The 20,897-nt window shown below is 43.6% G+C and overlaps 1 protein-coding gene across 12 annotated transcripts in view; it reads right to left on the bottom strand.

Annotated features, from left to right (window-relative positions):
• The window catches only part of LOC118400184 (rap1 GTPase-activating protein 1-like), a 160,038-nt gene that overhangs the window by 37,642 nt on the left and 101,499 nt on the right, over positions 1 to 20,897 (bottom strand). The window contains exon 1 of one of the 12 annotated variants that reach the window (XM_052473381.1): positions 9,428 to 9,777. The exons of 8 other annotated variants lie outside the window; for them this stretch is intronic. The gene's annotated coding sequence lies outside the window, so the exon portion shown is untranslated. Of the gene's footprint in view, positions 1 to 9,427; positions 9,778 to 20,897 lie in introns of those variants that run through there. 3 more of the 12 variants (XM_052473385.1, XM_052473383.1, XM_052473386.1) reach the window with 3 other exon arrangements.

The following is a 20,897-nucleotide window of genomic DNA, read 5'->3' as shown; positions in this document are numbered from 1 at the left end:
GAGAATCTGTCTCCTCACCACGCGCTCTCACCACTGGTGTCCCCCAGGGCTCTGTTCTAGGCCCTCTCCTATTCTCGCTATACACCAAGTCACTTGGCTCTGTCATAACCTCACATGGTCTCTCCTATCATTGCTATGCAGACGACACACAATTAATCTTCTCCTTTCCCCCTTCTGATGACCAGGTGGCGAATCGCATCTCTGCATGTCTGGCAGACATATCAGTGTGGATGGCGGATCACCACCTCAAGCTGAACCTCGGCAAGACTGAGCTGCTCTTCCTCCCGGGGAAGGACTGCCCGTTCCATGATCTCGCCATCACGGTTGACAACTCCATTGTGTCCTCCTCCCAGAGCGCTAAGAACCTTGGCGTGATCCTGGACAACACCCTGTCGTTCTCAACTAACATCAAGGCGGTGGCCCGTTCCTGTAGGTTCATGCTCTACAACATCCGCAGAGTACGACCTTGCCTCACACAGGAAACGGCGCATATCCTAATCCAGGCACTTGTCATCTCCCGTCTGGATTACTGCAACTCGCTGTTGGCTGGGCTCCCTGCCTGTGCCATTAAACCCCTACAACTCATCCAGAACGCCGCAGCCCGTCTGGTGTTCAACCTTCCCAAGTTCTCTCACGTCACCCCGCTCCTCCGCTCTCTCCACTGGCTTCCAGTTGAAGCTCGCATCCGCTACAAGACCATGGTGCTTGCCTACGGAGCTGTGAGGGGAACGGCACCTCAGTACCTCCAGGCTCTGATCAGGCCCTACACCCAAACAAGGGCACTGCGTTCATCCACCTCTGGCCTGCTCGCCTCCCTACCACTGAGGAAGTACAGTTCCCGCTCAGCCCAGTCAAAACTGTTCGCTGCTCTGGCCCCCAATGGTGGAACAAACTCCCTCACGACGCCAGGACAGCGGAGTCAATCACCACCTTCCGGAGACACCTGAAACCCCACCTCTTTAAGGAATACCTAGGATAGGATAAGTAATCCTTCTCACCCCCCTTTAAGATTTAGATGCACTATTGTAAAGTGACTGTTCCACTGGATGTCATAAGGTGAATGCACCAATTTGTAAGTCGCTCTGGATAAGAGCGTCTGCTAAATGACTTAAATGTAAATGTAATGTAAATGGTAAATTAAGATAATCACTCTAAGACTACACGCTCTAAACTACACAATTATCTTGGATACCAAGACAGCAAAGACAACTATGTAGCTAGCTAACACTACACTAATCAAGTCGTTCAGTTGAGTGTAATAGTTTCTACAGTGCTGCTATTCGGTAGACGGTGGATGTTTGCTAGCTGGGTAGCTGATGGGCAGATAGCAGTGTAGACTACGTTAGGACGACGAAATACGAAGTTGCAATAGAAGTGCTGACTGTTTCACTTTGTTGTCCTCTTTCTTTTCCTTTTTCTTCTGTCCTTCTTTTGTCCTTATTTTGTCTTCCTTTCTTCTGTTAACTAGATATTTTTTGTTGTTATTCTTTGTAAGCTAGCTAGCTTCTTCCAGGAGAGTCCCTAGCAACTGCTTAGCAACAAGTAAACAATTCTGCTAGCAATTCAGCTAGCTAAGATAACTGTACAATTTTATGAATAAATACTTTTTCAAAAGCCTGTCTTTTTTGGTTTGTTCCTTGTTTTGTCCTCTATTGAGTCTTGCAGTTTTCTCTTGATTTTTTCGATGTACTTCACTCTAAAAAACCATTTAAATCTCAATATATACAGGAGCTCATTATTCAGCAGCTGCTCAATTTAGAACTCCGGAACTAGTAATTATTACTAGTTAATATTTATTTTATCTTTTTACACCACAAAATTTTAATCACAGTGAAGCTGGCTCGCCTGCTTTTTCTCTTTGCTAATGATGCGAGTGTGTGTTCAGTCTTCGGTCTGTTGCGTATAGAATATCCTAGCCTATTCTTTAATGACAGGCCCTGCTTTACTGAAGTTGCGAGACATTGTAAGCCAAGAAATTATGAAAAAAAGCATTCCATTGCAAGATTGCCAGAGGATAGGCCTACTGCACGGTTCTGAATCCATCTGCCTGGTGGCTGACATGCTTATAGTGTGTCCCTCCCCACTCTTTCCGTCCCTCGCTAGCTCACTATGAAAGATGCGAGTGCTTGTGTTCTCTGAAGTACTAATCAGTCTCCTCCGTTCCAAAAATACTGAATCTTAGGAGTCGATTCTTAGCGGAAGACGTGTTATTTTTCTACTAAAAAGCTTGGTTAGTCACGGTATTTAACACATTTGAAAGTACGTTTTTAGGAGAGTGTAGGCAGCTCAAGATTATTTGCTTGACTTCTGGTTGCCTAGTGATGGATGTTAGTCCTGCTTCAGAAGCGGCATTCTTTTACAGAAAAGTAAAATGCCAGTTCAGTGGCACTTCAAAACTACGGTATATTCGGAAAGTATTCATACCCCTCAACTTTTTCCACATTTTGGTACGTTACAGCCTTATTCTAAAATTGATTCAATTATTTTGCTCCCCTCATCAATGTACACACAATACCCCATAATGACAAAGAAAACATATATTGAAGATAAAAAACAGAAATAACTTATTTACATAAGTAGTCAGATCCTTTGCTATGACACTTGAAATTGAGCTCAGGTGCATCCTTGAGATGATTCTACGACTTCATTGGAATCCACCAGACAACCCGCTTGGAGTTTGACAAAAGGGACCTAAAGGACCGTGACCATGAGAAACACGATTCTCTGGTCTGATGAAACCAAGATTGAAGTCTTCGGACTTAATGTCAAGTGTCACGTATGGAGGAAACCTGGCACCATCCCTACGGTGAAGCATGGTGGCGGCAGCATCATGCTGTGGGGATGTTTTTCATTGGCAGGGACAGGGAGACTAGTCAGGATCAAGGGAAAGAAGAACGGAGCAAAGTACAGAGAGATCCTTGATGAACACGTGCTCCATAGCTCTCAGGACCTCAGACTGGGGCAAAGGTTCACCTTCTAACAGGACAACGACACACAGCCAACATAACACAGGAGTGGCTTCGGGACAAATCTCAGAATGTCCTTGAGTGGCCCAGCCAGAGCCCGGACTTGAACCCGATTGAACATCTCTGGAGAGACCTGAAAATAGCTGTGCAGCGATGCTCCCCATCCAACCTGAAAAATTCTGAGAGGATCTGAAGAGAAGAATGGGAGAAACTCCCCAAATACAGGTGTGACAAGCTTGTAGTGTCATACCAAAGAAGACTCGAGGCTGTAATCTCTGCCAAAAGTGCCTCAACAAAGTACTGAGTAAATGGTCTGAATAGTTACGTAAATGTGACATTTCAGTTTTTATTTATTTATACATTTGCAAACATTTCTATATACCTGATTTTGCTTTGTCATTATGAGGTATTGTGTGTAGACTGATGAGGGGGGAAAAACTACTTAATCTATTTTAGAATAAGTCTGTAACATAACAAAATGTGGAAAAAGTCAAGGGGTCTGAATACTTTCCGAATGCATTGTATCTCCAGAAAAGGTTATGTGTCTGCATTTAAAAAGCTGTAGTGTACCCTTATCGACAAACATGTTGTAGCCAAGGTGTTTTCAGGGTTATATGACTGTGTTAAATATAACTTTTCGCGGTCATACATACGTAATAGGAAGGAAAACAATACAAAAAATGGCTGTCCATTTGTCACATCCCAAATGGAATGTCCCTCAAAATGCTTTTCTTAAATTTCAAATGATCCATGTTCTTAAACCATGTTTCCCACATGTTCAGACCTCTGAGTGGGCAAAGTTAGAGTGCCACAACACTGAACTACAACAAGCCAAAAGGATAAAAATTATATATACATTGATGCAGGAGTGCTGGGGGAGTTGACGAATCAATTGACGAATCAAGTTCAAGTGAAGATTCTTTTCATATCCACTTCTAAATCCATTGTCAAAACATGCTCTACCAGCCGGTTGAGAAAAGGGTTAAAGTTAAGGAATAAGGATTGTCACAACAACCAATCTCTGGTTAGCATGGGAAGGTGAGCTGCTAATATATAAATCCCCCCCACTTACACACAAATACACACACTCACAGCACATACGGTCACATGCATGAACACACTCCGTTCGCACGCACACACACACACACACACACACACACACACACACACACACACACACACACACACACACACACACACACACACACACACACACACACACACACACACACACACACACACACACACACACACACACACACGAACGAACGAACGCACACACAGACACATTTCCATCACATGGCACAGGGGGTGGTTTGGAGGTTCAATAAGCCAATTTACCAAGCGGTCTTGTTTCTCAGAAATACTTTATCTGCAAATTGCAGGTCTACTCTGAAGGTTTCCCTGTCCATTAACCCTGTTGCATCCCTCAGTGCACACCACTGAACATCACTGACAATACACTGTTGACATGGAGCAGAGGTGTGTGAATACATTTCTTAATCTCCTCTATAGCCTTTAGCTACGCCCACTTTTGGCAGCACTTCCACATTCCGATTAGCCAGTCTGCCTACTTCCTGTGACACTGGAAAATAGCTATCTACTTGTCTGTCACAAAGTTGTTCTACACTCGGTGCATGTTATCAAAATGTGATGTCAGGGGGGCCTCCCGGGTGGCGCAGTGGTTAAGGGCGCTGTACTGCCACGCCAGCTGTGCCATCAGAGACTCTGTCGTAACCGGCCGCGACCGGGAGGTCCGTGGGGCGACGCACTATTGGCCTAGAGCCGTCCGGGTTAGGGAGGGCTTGGCCGGTAGGGATGTCCTTGTCTCATCGCGCACCAGCGACTCCTGTGGCGGGCCGGGCACAGTGCACGCTAATCAAGGTTGCCAGGTGCACGGTGTTTCCTCCGACACATTGGTGCGGCTGGCTTCCGGGTTAGATGCGCGCTGTGTTAAGAAGCAGTGCGGCTTGGTTGGGTTGTGTATCGGAGGACGCATGACTTCCAAACTTCATCTCTCCCGAGCCCGTACGGGAGTTGTAGCGATGAGACAAGATAGTAGCTACTAAAACAATTGGATACCACGAAATTGGGGAGAAAAAGGGGGTAAAAATTCCACAAAAAAATAAATAAATAATAGTAATAATAATTTGATGTCAGCTTTGAATATGTAATTACTATTTAGCTAAAGTTATTGAACACATCGATAACATGGTAGCCGCCAGAGTGAATTAATTAATTGGACAGCTCAAAACCATTATTTAGCTAGCTAGTTAGCGATTGTAAGCTAGCTAGTGAATTAGCTTTAGCCATTCATGTTATTTTGCTAGCTAGCTAGCTATTAAACTACTGGATATATTTTTTTTTGTATCTAGCTAGTTATAGCTGATTTAGAAACCGGGGCTGAAGTCTCTACTCAAGTAACTTGCTAACTAGATTTTTTTTGGCTAGTATGTCTAACATTAGCTAGGAATCAAGATGAGGGAAATATGTAAGATGGGATGTGTACAGCGAGAGAGGATTAGGCGAAGTGAGAGGGATAACTGTGCCCAAAATCATCTTCTCCAGCAGGTGGCGTTTGTTTAGTTAAAAAAAAAAGTTTTTGTATGGAGGTCAATGATAGAGTGTCGAATTTGGTCAACAAAAATGTGTATGGCTTATTTGCTAGGTGAGGCTTATTTGATCGAATAGAAGTTTCGTAATGCTAAGGTTGTTACAAGTGTACGTAAGTAGGACGTGACATCTCGGAAACTTTCAGAAAAAACACATTAAATCAGAGTTGTTCCTCTGGTTCACATGCGTATCTGCCCTCTCATTGGCTAGAATGGTCTCACCTGCCTTGCTTCTTCCTGACTGCCTTGCTATTTTAATTGTAGGAGAGGCCACTTGAGTATCTGGTCAATATAATGGATAATCTGTGGTACAGCTATCTGTGGTGTGCCAAGACGACATTAGAGCAAGCTGCTGCAAAGATCAGAAGGTTAGGTGCGACCTTGGTCGATTTCAATGCATCTTTTTGATTGGCTTTCTAAATGAACTGCTTTTTATGCAAAGTGTTTGCTCGATACATTATGATATAGATAGCTAGCTGTGGTTCTCAGTATGCTGATTCATACTAAAGACTGAAAATGGGACCTGGTGCGTCTCTGCTTGGCACTCAGTATTAAGAAGATAGATTGGGGGTGAGGCCCTGCGATAGACTATTGTCCTATCCAGGGGTTATACTTGTACATCAAGCTGCCTGACGCTACAGAAACAGGAGTAGATCCTATGAGCCGTTCCGGCTTGCACAAGCTAATGCAACCCTTTCCTTTATGTCTTTCCTTGATACCATTCACACCTCTGCCCAACATGGGCACAATGGATAAATCCTTTTCAGTCTGACAAACTGTAGGCTACTGATTAACAACAGGTAGCCTACAACCTATGCGCCCTGTCCCCTCTGCCTCGGGAAAAAAAAGCCACTACATCACGCATTTAGGTATATAAGCCCATTGATTTCGGTACAAATTGTGAATGTGATCAATTTTACCAGCTTTGGCTGGTTAGGCTACCTAGACCTTTTCATTCCAAATTATTGACTGAAATTAATTTATCAACATAGTGATGACATAGACTATGTGAATAATTTTTTAATTATAGGTGCATAGACGTTGCAACCCTGCAATTGTTATCTCTGTGTCCCTATTCATCCTCCCTAAGGTCCAGAAGATTTTTAAAATATAGTGACCTGATTAGAAAAACTCATAGCCCACTGTGAGTGTTTTACAGTTTTATGGTTGGAAAACTGTTCCATAGACATCTAAATGTCCTTTCACTATTTACAGGAGTTCAGCTATCCATAATACATCAGTTCCAGTGCACCAGGGTAGAGAGATGGGTGGAAACAGAGACATCTTCACATTACATCTTTGCTCTACACCTTCACATTTAATAAAGTCATCCCATGTTTGGTTCATGCATCATTATCATTATAGATCATCCTGTAAATAAAGTTAACTATACATTACATTAGTAAATGTCGCATTAGATAATGCCAATCAATCGTATAATGGATTCAATCACCACTTGATGAAAAATTATGCATATCTCTTTTGGTTTTATTGGCATACTTGCTGTAGTCTGATCTTTTTGAGGATAGAATATGATCTACTAATGTCTAGGCCATTTCATTCATTGCCAAAATTAGGGGGCAGGGAAGAAACTTGCCAGAAGTGAACATGGGTAGTATAGTAGTAGTTGGCTAGAATGCATTGGTGATTCACATTGTCCTATGTAAACAGAGGACATTCAAGAGATTTCATGAACAGTAGTTATTATAACATAGGATGACCCTATTACAGCAATTATGATGCTCTTTGTTTGCCTGCTCTATAGTATTTTCAGATGGCTGAAAGTGGTTGTCAGTTTCTATGTCACCCTAGGCAGGCCTAGACAGAAATGCTCCTTTTCTATAATTATTTCATAGATTCAATATGAAAACACAGTAGAAAGACAGAGAGCTCATGTCAAAAGCTTTTCTAAACCAAAAACATGGCCATCATAATACTGTCCCATTAAAAAGCAGGGTCTTGCTGCGCTTATGTCAACCAACAACAGCGCAACACGTTGGCATCAGGTATTAGTCTGGTTGAGATAGCGGCTGGGTAAAGCCCAGGCACTAATACACAGGGAGTCACTACAGGTACGGAGCGATTAGAAGGATCAGCCTGAAACCTGTCACCTCACCCCAGGAACACACAAAGCCTGCTTAATGGCTCTGATCACGGGAGCAGAATGTGTGCGTGCGCGTGCCTATCAATGGCAGCTTAAAAGCCACCTAACAACGCACACATACAGGGAGTGTATCATCATAATTTCACTAAGGGTGAGTTTTAACAGAGGGCGAGTTTGACAGAGATAAGAGATGATGGTCTCACAGTGTGACTGATGACAGCACCAATACTATCCTATATGTGTCACATCACAATACCAATTACCGGGACACCTACCATACGATGAATGTTCTAAAAAATACACTGATACACCAAGTCCAGATCAATGGTTTTGCGCACCTCTGAGTTAGCACTATGTAATCTATTTTTATTTAATAGTGACACTGGCCTAACTGACAGATTGGTGCTACTGGTCATCCATGCGTGCCTCAGTTAACATTCTCTAAAGGAGGAGTGATTGGCAGACAGAGGGAATGTCCTGGTCCAGGGCTAATCTGGGGAACTGAAACAGAGAATGAGTCATGCAACCATTACATAATACAGCTGTCCAAAAATAGCCCCAGGCTAAGAGGACAAGAGGTCACCAACCTTCAATCACAACTGATTAAGATGCCACTACTACCATGAATGCTATGTGTGGGTGTTTGTTTACGTGTGCCACACCGACCGTGGAAACTTCCAGTCAGGGAGAGCATTTTAAACCTGGACAGCCTTCCTCCTCACAGTACTGCTGGGTCATGGGCTCTGATAAGAAAATGCAAATTAGCTCGCTCTCCTCCCCTGATGGGTGTGGAGTACACCTGGAAATACAAATTAACTGGACAGGTTTGCATGTATTACAACAAAATGGAACGACATTCATTTCTTTGGTCCCTGAGCTGCGGCGATAGAGTGAAAGAGAAAGAAGATAGCGAGAGAGCGGGAGAGTGAGAGAATCTGGAGTGTCCTTTGACCTTGAGAAAGAGGAGAGAGAGATAGAAAGGAGAGAGGAGAGAGTGAGGAAAAGAAGAAAGAGAGAGGGAAAAGGAAGTGAGCGAGAACATGTTTGCGCCAAGACAATAGCTCAATATCCTCAGTCCAACGCTCGCAGTTGGGTATAATCCATACCAGTCATACTGTATAAACATATCCTGCAGTCCATTGATACGCCTGCAATGTGGAGGGCAAATTCTCACTCATTATTAGTGCAACCAAGAGATGGATACCATGGTTCAAGATGCAGTAAAAATTCTATTTGATCTAGTGATTAACTTCAGCAGCAAAATCACGTCTGTTGAGGAGTGCTTATATTATAAAGTTTGATACCAACATGTACTTAATGAATGAGGCATCAAATCATAATAGTAAAAGCATAATCAAGACACAGAGTATAAAACATTTACATTCAAAGGTATTGAATGTGTCTCTGACACAAATTGTTATCTCATCTGGATTGCAAACGTAGCCTACAGACATAAAACCATGAATCCAAGCACTATCATCAGATTATTGGATCGTTATCATGTATAAAACCACTCTACTACGCCAACATGTTCAGTAATCCCCTGCCATTTTAAAGCTAACAACAGCTAGAGTTAATGTTGCTGTCTTCCTTTTCCTCTGCCCCACTCCACTGGTCATCTACCCACACACACATTATAGTTACCGGAGCTTATCCAGCCAATCCAGCCAGCCAGGACACAAACAGACAGGAGGCAATCAAATCAACTGCAGCAGCTAATGCACAATGAAAGCAGAGTTACTTACTCTAGGCATCAGTGTGTGAGCAGAGAGCAGAGCGCAGAGGCAGGGTCATGCATCGGATGAAGAAATCAGCTGAAAATCAGCACTGCTCTATGCAGCAGAACCTAGCCAGGAGACCGTTGATGGAAAGTGCTGTAGACACCTACATTCTCTCCTTCTCGCTCTCTCTGTATTTCACCTGCTCTTAGTTTCTCCCTCCCTCTTTTACTTACTTGCTTCACAGAGTGGTCTTTCACTATCCCTCACCACCAAATGTCTTCCCACTTTCTCCCTTTCCTTCTGACTCTAGCTCTCTGTCTGACTCAGTCGTAGTGCTCTGACACCTGCTGTCAGAGCTCAGCCTCTCCTGTCAGATGATACTGTGGAAAGCTCCCCCTACCTTCCTCTCACACATATACTCCCTATCTCTCTTTGTTCCTCTCCATCCCTCTCTCTCTCTTTCCTCACGCACTCTCACATGTACACACACACCACATGCACATATTCTCTCTTTCCCTCTCTCCCCCTCCCCCTCTCTCTCTCCTTTCTCTAACTATAACAAGGGAGACGGAGAAGCATGTCCATCCAAGCTGTTAGTTATTGGTTCATTTAGCATTCCTCTCACTTTGACTCCTCGATAAAAGGGCAATGTTCATATGAGTGACGAGAGTGCAGTGGGTGTATGGAGTGGCGGAGACTCATGATGTGAAGTGCTAACTCGCTCACTCATCCCTGCTGCGCCAGCTGGCACATAGGGCAGCAACAAAGCCACTCCATTTCTGTGTGTCTCTGGCCATCTTCTCTAGCTCTGCTGATGTTGTTGAAGCTCGATCTTGATTATTCTCCGCCACGTTGTCTTGGGCCTCCCACTCTTACGTCTGCCCTCTGGAGTCCAAAGGACAGCTATTCTTGGGATAGAGTCTGTACTCTTTCTCATGAAGTGTCCAATCTAGCTCCAGCAGCATCTCTTGAATATTGAATCCATGGCTTCCAGCTTCATTTGTCTAAGTATTTTTGAAATTGTGTCAGGCCAGAAGATGTGCATGATTCTCCAGAGACAAGTTTTCCAGCATTCTGAACCATAAAGTAGTTGCCAGTACACAGCTCTGGTATATTTTGTGGTTTTATTTGTGCTGTATGGTCCAGATTTCCAAAACTTCATAAAAATAGCTTTTGCTTTATTGATTCTGGTGCAAATGTCTTTGCTGGTGCCTCCATTATTGCATATTGTGCTAACAAGGTAAGTAAAACTGCGGGTGAACTCCAGGTCCTGTTCCTTGATTTTGACTGCTTTTGCTGGGTTGATGTTGATGGATATGACCTTTGTCTTGCTGCAGTTGATAACCAGGCTGACTTGCTAGCCAAAGGACTGGACTCTGTCAGTTTAGTCTTGTAGATGTTGGTGTGTGATAAAAAAGCCAGGTAATCTGCGAAGTCAAGGTGTTCTAGAGTAGAATACAAGGTCCATCGTTCTCCTCTTGCCTGATCTTCTGTTCGCCACAAGAGTACAGCTGACAAAACACAACCTTGACGAACTCCAGACTTCACAGCAAAGCTCATGTCGCTCATTCCCACATTGCATGAAAAGTTGCTGTAGAACAGTTTCATGATGTTAACAACATGGGTAGGGATCCATAAATTCTCAAGATCTTCCATAAACCTTTCCGGTGGATGCTGTCAAAAGCCTTCTGCAAGTCAATGAAGTTGATGCCGAGTTTCCATTGCCACTCACTACATTGCTAAATTATGTTCCTGAGGGGCAAAGATCAGGTTTGTACAGCTCCTACCTCCCCTAAAACTAGCTTGTTCATTCCTAAGCATTTTGTCTACAGAGTCCTTCTGTAGCTCAGTTGGTAGAGCATGGCGCTTGTAACGCCAGGGTAGTGGGTTCGATCCCCGGGACCACCCATACGTAGAATGTATGCACACATGACTGTAAGTCGCTTTGGATAAAAGCGTCTGCTAAATGGCATATATTATTATAGGAAGACATCTGTTGTACGATAATCTTGCAAAAGATCTTGCTGGGAGCAGATAACAGTGTGATGCCCCTCCAGTTGTTGCAATCGGATAGTGTGCCCTTCTTAGGTACCCTTGGTGTCTGAAGGTATCTTTCCCTTCATCCAGATCTTAGTGAAGAGTGGGAAAAGGATGTTTGCAGCCAATACTGGATCGATTTTGAACAGCACTGCATTGAGCTGCTCACTTTCTTTTCCCTCTCACTTTCTTCGTTTTCTCACTCTCTCCTCTCTCTCCTTTCTATCACTCTCTCCTCTCTCTCCTTTCTATCTCTCTCTCCTCTTTCTCAAGGTCAAAGGACCCTCCAGATTCTCTCTCTCTTTCTCTCACTCTCCCGCTATATTCTTTCTCTTTCACTCTATCGCATCATCATTAAACTACTATGTTTACCAGGTCTAGAAACCTATCTCATCCCCCACTGAGTCAGACTGATGTCTCTTTCCACCTCCCCTATCAGTCCTTACCAGATGGGCTGCAACTTACAGAGGATAGTATCAGAGAAGCTCCCTCTCCTGGTTCCAAGGCCCATGGTGCCTGCTCCTGTCCTCTTGCTCTGAGGCATGTTCTCTGGCTGCTGCCTGCTGCAGCTCTACACTGGAGGAGGGTCCACCTGGACCTGCCTGGACCACTGAATCTCAGCTAGACAAAGGACCATGGTGGATGCCAAAGGAAACCAAAGGACATTGACGGAAAGAAGACACTTTTCAATCAGATCCACTTTAGCCGACATTTAGCTGATTGTTTTGGGGGTGTCAGATGTGGATCTGAATTGAAGCTGTCAAACCACAAGCTGTTCCTGGCATTATAACTAAAGTGGACATTGCCATTGGCTGCATGGAGTCACATTAACAGAAATTCCATGCAGCCTTGTTTACAAGTTCAAACACTGGAATGTGAGAACTAATCTACACTTCGATTAGGATGATAGAAATTGTCATTATTTCATTGAATGATTTTTCAATTTGAGCATAATTACTCTTATATATAGCCTACACTGTCTCGTTTTTAAATTCTAACACGAGTGGGGTAGGTGTGGCTTCTTGAAAATGATTGCAAGAGCAGCTGCTCGGTTGATTTGACGCCTCAAATGCAGTCCTGACACCGGCAAAACATCCACTATGTGGGTGTCTGCTATCGGCAGTTGATGCTTGATCTGATTGAATCTAGGTCTTAGTCCTGCGGCCCACACCAAGTTCAGAGTGTAGTCTTACAAGTCAATCCAGAACTCCCTAAAGCCCATCCAGAACACCCCTCTCAAAACTTTTTTACAATTTGCTTTTAACAGCCGGTGGTTTCCCCCTGTCTTTCTCCCAGATGAACTACTTTGGCACGCAAACAGAGAAGATCCTTTTACCTCAGATAACGTTTCCTCTCAGGAGACAATGACCAGACCAATTCTCAGGCAGCCTGGATGGGCTGATGAGGCACGTGGTGTGTGAGGCTAGACACACATCTCAATCTGGGCCTCTCAGATTTTGGCATGGCTGCAATAGGATTAGCAGGGGATCATTGTTTCCAAACAGGGAATGAGTGAGTAAAGCCAGCTCATGGGGAGTCAATATCCCAAATCACTCTCATTGTCAGCCCAGGCAGGGATCCACAAAATGTATTTGAGGAACATTTAGAAAAAGTATGTTCTTTGGACTGTGCTGCTAATTAAAGGAATGTACAATACCCCATTTGACTGGAGATTAAACTGGAGATTACTGTCTCCCTCTCTCTCCCGTCAGTTTCTATTGTCATCCCTCTGTTCATGTTCTCCCTTTCCGTTCACTCCCTATCCCTTTGTCACTGTCTTTTCAGTCCCTGCAGTCAACTGTGGAGGCAGCTAGGCTAAACTCTACATTTACACACTGTCATACTGCAGATAATTCATTCCATGCTGAGAGACTAACAATGACTATGTAGGAGGAAGCACAGTCACACTTTATTTGGATAGTCTGGATAGTCCATCTGTAGAATCTCTACAGATGGTCATATCAACAAACTATCTGTTGATAAACAACTGCTCACTAAGGTTATGGTTAGGGTTAGATTTAGAACAAGTATGGGCAACTTTGATGGGGTCGAGGGCCACACAAAATCTGAACTCATCATGAGAGGTTGCAGTGGCTTTCGGGTCAGCGTACCCACATCCATCCCCACACATGCACTCAGAGCCGGGCCTAGCCTTTTGGGGGCTGTCATGTCAAATAGTGTCCCCCTGCCAAAAAGTGTCCTTCCCTGCCTCACAATGGCATTTGATGAGTTCTAGCTTCCGCTGCTAGGGTAGTTGCTAGAACTTTCAAAATTCTGACCGGCCTACGTAATGAAGTAAAGCCTACGTTGCTATTCTGGTTGCTTGGCTTTATTTTACCTAGCAGTTTTAGTTCTATATCACTACATAAGCGCCCACTTAGTTGTCACAAAATTAGTACCTCATATCCAAGGACAGCATTTTTGACAGTGACTAATTGCTGACTACCTACTGCTTCAGAAGACCGAAAAGACTGGAAAGAGAACACTCTTTCTTTACCATATATCGGTCTTTACATAAGAAAATATTGTAAAATAGGAATAAATCATTTAAGCTGTTTTTAGATTGACTTTGCTAGCTACTGTACTTATTTACCTCGGTCTGCCTAGTCAGCTAGCTAGCCAGACAGTTGTATTTAGCTAACGTTAGCTAGCGAGCTAACTGTTATTGTAGCTTTCTGTTTGTATGTAGCTTGCACTTCAATGGCATACCTTGAGAAGATTTTCTTCTATCTTCCAACTAGACAAAGTACTATGAAGGCACCACTGATCTCGACATGAGGCGCAACATTCAAAGAGGGCTGAGAAATTCACAATTCAGGTTAACATTAAGCAGTTAACTTACATTAGATAACTGGAAGGATTTAGTTACAGTACAAGTCAAAAGTTACCACACCTAAAATTAGGGTTTTTCTTTATTATTATTTTTTTCTACATTGTAGAATAATAGTGAAGACATCAACACTATGAAATAACACATATGGAATCATGTAGTAACCAAAAAAAGTGTTAAACAAATCAAACTAGATTTTAGATTCTTCAAAGTAGCCACCCTTTGCCTTGATGACAAATTTGCACAGTCTTGGCATTCTCTCAACCAGCTTCACCTGGAATTATTTTCCAACAGTCTTGAAGGAGTTCCCACATATGCTGAGTACTTGTTGGCTGCTTTTCCTTCACCCTGCGGTCCAACTCATCCCAAACCATCATCTCATTTGGGTTGAGGTCGGGTGAATGTGGAGGCCAGGTCATCTGATGTAGCACTCCATCACCCTCCTTCTTGATTATATAGCCATTACACAGCATGGATGTGTGTTGGGTCATTGTCCTGTTGAAAAACAAATTATAGTTCCACTAAGTGAAAACCAGATGGGATGGCATATCGCTACAGAATGCTGTGGTAGCCATGCTTGTTAAGTGTGCCTTGAATTCTAAATTAATCACTGACAGTGTTATCACACCTCCTTCTCCATGCTTCATGGTGGGAACCACACATGCAGAGATTATCCGTTCACCTACTCTGTGTCACACAAAGGCACGGCAGTTGGAACCCAAAATCTCTAATTTGGACTCATCAGAACAAAGGATATATTTTTACCCGTCTAATGTCCATTTCTCGTGTTTCTTGGCCCAAGCAAGTCTCTTCTTATTATTGGTGTCCTTTAGTAGTGGTTTCTTTGCAGCAATTGGACCACGAAGGCCTAATTCACACAATCTCCTCTGAACAGTTGAGGTTGAGATGTGTCTGTTACTTGAACTCAGTGAAGGAGTTTTTTGGGCTGTAATTTCTGAGTCTGGAAACTCTAATGAACTTATCCTCTGGGTCTTCCTTTCCTGTGGCGGTCCTCATGATCATAGCACTTTTCATCATAGCGCTTAATGGTTTTTACGACTTCACATGAAGTAACTTTCAAAGTTTGTGTTTAGCAGATGTTATTGGGGGTGTGGCGAAATGGTTGTGTTTCTAGCTCTGACAGTGTAGTAATATCTAACAATGTTACAACATATACAAAATACACACAAATCTAAGTTAAGGAATGAAATTAACAATATATAAATATATGAATGAGCAATTTCAGAGTGGCATAGACTAAGATACAGTAGAATAGTGTAGAAGACAGTATATACAGTTGAAAATGGAAGTTTACATACACCTTAGTCAAAAACATTTAAACTCAGTTTTCAGAATTCCTGACATTTAATCCCAGTAACAATTCCCTGTTTTAGGTCAGATAGCATCACCACTTTATTTTAAGAATGTGAAAAGTCAGAATAATAGTATAGAAAATCTTTTATTTCAGCTTTTATTTCTTTCATCACATTCCCAGTGGGTCAGAAGTTTACATACACTCAATTAGTATTTGGTAGCATTGCCTTTAAATTGTTAAACTTGGGTCAAACGTTTCGTGTAGCCTTCCAAAAGCTTCCCACAATACGTTGGGTTAATTTTGGCACATTCCTCCTGACAGAGCTGGTGTAACTGAGTCAGGTTTGTAGGCCTCCATTCTCGCACAAGCTTTTTAAGTTCTGCCCACAAATGTTCTATAGGGTTGAGGTCAGGGCATTGTGATGGCCACTCCAATACCTTGACTTTTGTTGTCCTTAAGCCATTTTGCCACAAATTTGGAAGTATGCTTGGGGTCATTGTCCATATGTCCAGAACGATTTGCGACCAAGCTTTATCTTCCTGACTGATGTCTTGACATGTTGCTTCAATATAGCCACATAATGTTCTTTCCACATGATGCCATCTATTTTGTGAAGTGCACCAGTCCCTACTGCAGCAAAGCATCCACACAACATGATGCTGCCACCCCTGTACTTCACGCTTGGAATGGTGTTCTTCGGCTTGCAAGCCTCCCAATTTTTCCTCCAAACATAGACCAGAGGACATGGTCATTATGGCCAGAACAGTTTTATGGCCAAACAGATGAACGTGGTACCTTCAGGCGTTTGGAAAATGTCCCAAGGATGAACCAGACTTGTGGAGGTCTACCATTGTTTTTCTGAGGTCTTGGCTGATTTCTTTGGATTTTCCCATGATGTCAAGCAAAGAGGCACTGAATTTGAAGGTAGGCCTTGAAATACATCCACGAGTACACCTCCAATTGACTCAGATGATGTCAATTAGCCTATTAGAAGCTTCTAAAGCCATGACATCATGGCATCAGTAGATGTCCTAACCGACTTGCCCAAACTATAGTTTGTTAATAAGAAATTTGTGGAGTGGTTGAAAAACTACTTTTAATGACTCCAATCTAAATGTATGTAAACTTCCGACTTCAATTGTACATATGAGATGAGTAATGCAAGATATGTAAACATTATTAATGTGGCCAGTGATTTCAAGTCTATTTATATAGGCAGCAGCCTCTAATGTGCTAGTTATGGCAATTTAACAGTCTGATGGCCTTGAGATTGAAAAACATCTTCTCTCTCAGCTTTGATGTACCTGTATTGACCTTGCCTTCTGGATGATATCAGAGTGACCAGGTAAGGGCTCAGGTGGTTGTTATCCTTGATGATCTTTTTGGCCTTCCTGTGACATTGGGTGATGTAGGTTTCCTGGAGGGCAGGTAGTTTGCCCCCGGTGATACGTTGACCATACCGCACCACCCTCTGGAGAGCCCTGTGGTTGTGGGTGGTGCAGTTGTCATAGCAGGCAGTGATACAGCCCGACGGGATGCTCAATTGTGCATCAGTAAAAGTTTGTGAGGGTTTTAGGTGACAAGCAACATTTCTGTTACGCCTTTTTTACCACACTGTCTGTGTGGGTGGACCATTTCAGGTTGTCAGTGATGTGTACGCCAAGGAACTTGAAGCTTTCCACCTTCTCCACTGATGGCGATGTGGATAAGGGGGTGCTTCCTCTGCTGTTTCCTCAAGTCCACAATGATCTCCTTTGTTTTGATGACTTTGAGTGAGAGGTCATTTTTTTGGCACAACACTCCCAGAGCCCTCACCTCCTCCCTGTAGGCTGTCTCTTTACTGTTGGTATTCAAGCCTACTACTGTTGTGTCATCGGTAAACTTGATGAATAAGTTGGAGGCGTCCTTGGCCACGCAGTCATGGGTCTACAGCGAGTACAGGAGGAGGCTGAGCACGCACCCCTGAGGGGCCCCTGTGTTGAGGATCAGAGTGGAGGATTTGTTGTTACCTACCCTCACCACCTGGGGGCAGCCCGTCAGGAAGTCCAGGATCTAGTTGCAGAGGGAGGTTTTTAGTCCCAGGGTCCTTAACTTATGAGCTTTGATGGCACTATGGTGTTGAATGCTCCGCTGTAGTCAATTAATTGCATTCTCACATAGGTGTCCAGGTGGGAAAGGGCAGTGTAATAGAGATTGCATCATCTGTGGATCTGTTGGGGCGAATTCAAATTTGAGCGGGTCTAGGTTTTCTAGGAAAATGGTGTTGATGTGAGCCATGTCCAGCCTTTCAAAGCACTTCATGGCTACAGGCATGATAGTCATTTAGGCAGTTTTATGGGTGCCTAACCAATTGTGCTATTATGTGTTTTTTTTGCGAGTTATTTGTAACTTATTTTGTACACAATGTTTCTGCCACCGTATCTTACAGCAAAAAAAAGAGCTTTGGGATATCAGGACAGCGATCACTCACCTCGAATTAGACAAAGATTTTTTCTTCAACAAGCAGGAAGCACAGGATACACTGCGAACACCCGACATGGTCGACATCCCCGCTATTGGCAAGAGAAAGAGACGCAGATACAGAGGACACAGAGTGGGGTGCCTCGTAAGGATCCGGAGAAGGCGAGTGGGAAAGCTAACAGGAAACCGCTCACCCAGAGGTGGCGCTCCTCGTGGCCCAGAGACTTTAATGCAGGGAAACTTAAATCCGTGTAACCTTATTTCTATCAATATGTTAAATGCGCAACCAAAGGAAAACAAATTAAGATCACCTTTAATCCACACACAGAGCCGCATACAAAGCTCTCTCTCGCCCTCCATTTGGCAAATCTGACCATAATTCAATCCTCCTGATTCCTGCTTACAAGCAAAAATTAAAACAGGAAGCACCAGTAACTCGGTCTATAAAAAAGTGGTCAGATGAAGCAGATGCTAAACTACAGGCCTGTTTTGCTATCACAGACTGGAACATGTTCCGGGATTCTTCCGATTACATTGTGGAGTACACTACATCAGTCACTGGCTTTATCAATAAGTGCATCTAGGACGTTGTCCCCACAATGACTGTATGTACATACCCCAACCAGAAGCCATGGATTACAGGCAACATTCGGACTGAGCTAAAGGGTAGAGCTGCCGATTTCAAGGTGCAGGAATCTAACCCGGAAGCTTATAAGAAATCCTGCTATGCCCTCTGAAGAACCATCAAACAGCCAAAGCTCCAATACAGGGCTAAGATTGAATTGTACTACACCCGCTCCGATGCTCGTCTAATATGGCAGGGCTTGCAAGCTTTTACAGACTACAAAGGGAAGCACAGCCGCAAGCTGCCCAGTGACAAGAGCCTACTAGACGAGCTAAATCACTTCAATGCTTGCTTCGAGGCAAGCAACACTAAGGCATGCATGACGCTCTCCATAGTCGATGTGAGTAAGACCTTTAAACAGGTCAACATTCACAAGGCCGTGGGGCCAGACGGATTACCGGGACGTGTGCTCTGGGCATGTGCTGATCACCTGGCAGGAGTCTTCACTGGCATTTTCAACATGTCCCTGATTGAGTCTGTAATACCAACATGTTTCAAGCAGACCACCATACCCAAGCAACTCCAACACCATCATTAAGTGTGCAGACGACACAACAGTGGTAGGCCTGATCACCGACAACGACGAGACAGCCTATAGGGAGGAGGTCAGAGACCTGGTCGGGGGGTGCCAGAATAACAACACATCCCTCAATGTAACCAAGACTAAGGAGATGATTGTGGACTACAGGAAAAGGAGGACCGAGCACGTTCCCATTCTCATCGGTGGGGCTGTAGTGGAGCAGGTTGAGAGTTTTAAGTTCCTTGGTGTCCACATCACCAACAAATTAGAATGGTATAAACACACCAAGACACTCGTGAAGAGGGCACGACAAAGCCTATTCCCTTCTCAGGAAACTAAAAAGATTTGGCATGTGTCCTCAGATCCTCAAAAGGTCCCACAGCTGCAACATCGAGATCATTCCGACTTGTTGCATCACTGCCTAGTATGGCAACTGCTCGGCCTTCGACCGTAAGGCACTACAGAGGATAGTGCGTACGGTCCAGTACATCACTGGGGCTCAGCTGCCTGCTATCCAGGATCTCTACACCAGGTGGTGTCAGAGGAAGGCCCTAAAAATTGTAAAGGACCCCACCCACCCCAGTCATAGACTGTTCTCTCTACTACCGCATGGCAAGTGGTACCGGAGCACCAAGTCTAGGACCAAAAGGCTTCTCAACAGCTTTTACCCCCAAGCAATAAGATTCCTGAACAGCTAATCAAATGGCTACCTGGACCATTTGCATTGAGTCAAACCCTCTTTTATGCTGCTGCTACTCTCTGTTTATCATATATGCATGGACACTTTAAATATACATTCATGTACATAATACATTGTACATAATACCTCAAATAGCCCGACTAACCGGTGCCCCCGCACATTGGCTACCCGGACTATCTGCATTGTGTCCCACCACTCACCACCCAACATCTACATGTTGCTAGCTCTGCATTTAGTTATATGTATGTCATATTGAGGTACTGGTATCTAGCTATAAGCTAACCCCGATCAATCAAATGGATAGGTGTAAGCATTTATGGTAATTCCAACATCGTTTAACTAGGTATATTGGCTAGACAGACACCGACAGAGAGATAGGGGGGAGGAGGAAGAAAGTGAGAAAGAAAGGATGAGAGGGAGAGAGAGGTGTGTGAAGAGTGAAAGATAGAGAGAGAGAAACAGAGAGAAAAATCCGTGCAAATGTACTTAGACTTGAGTATTTAGAAAACGCTTGTCTTTGAACCTTTTAGGAAATCACATCTACCTTGGAAAGGATACCCAGCCACACAGGAGGTTTATTTTCACTGAAGAGAAGGAAGCCGTGCTGACCGAGAAGCATGCTGGCCATTTGGGAGTGAAGCACATGATTGCCAAAATCAACCTACGCATCTTCTGGCGTGGGATTGTCAAGGATGTGGATAGCTGGGAAAGTGAAATAGCCTTTTGTTTATCAATCACATTGCATTATATCTGGAATTATTTGATTTTAATGAATGTCATATCAGAAAGCACACAATGTTTAAATTTGTCACTGTGGCTAAAGGTCGGTACCTCTCTAGCCTGCTAGAAGTTTGAGTGAGTGAAGACTGTGGCGCTGTAGTTGAAGCCCATCAAAAAGTGTCACAATTCATATTTCGCCCTAATACATTTTTTTGTTGTAATGGTTGCTTTATTTGACCACAGCAGAGTTAAATATTATAGAATGTCAAATCAAATCATATTTTATT

This window comes from Oncorhynchus keta, chromosome 21, assembly GCF_023373465.1.
Source record: "Oncorhynchus keta strain PuntledgeMale-10-30-2019 chromosome 21, Oket_V2, whole genome shotgun sequence".
Classification (NCBI taxonomy): Eukaryota; Metazoa; Chordata; class Actinopteri; order Salmoniformes; family Salmonidae; genus Oncorhynchus; species Oncorhynchus keta.
The sequence above is the reverse complement of the archived record's forward strand: the minus strand, read 5'-3'. Positions and strand labels throughout refer to the sequence as shown.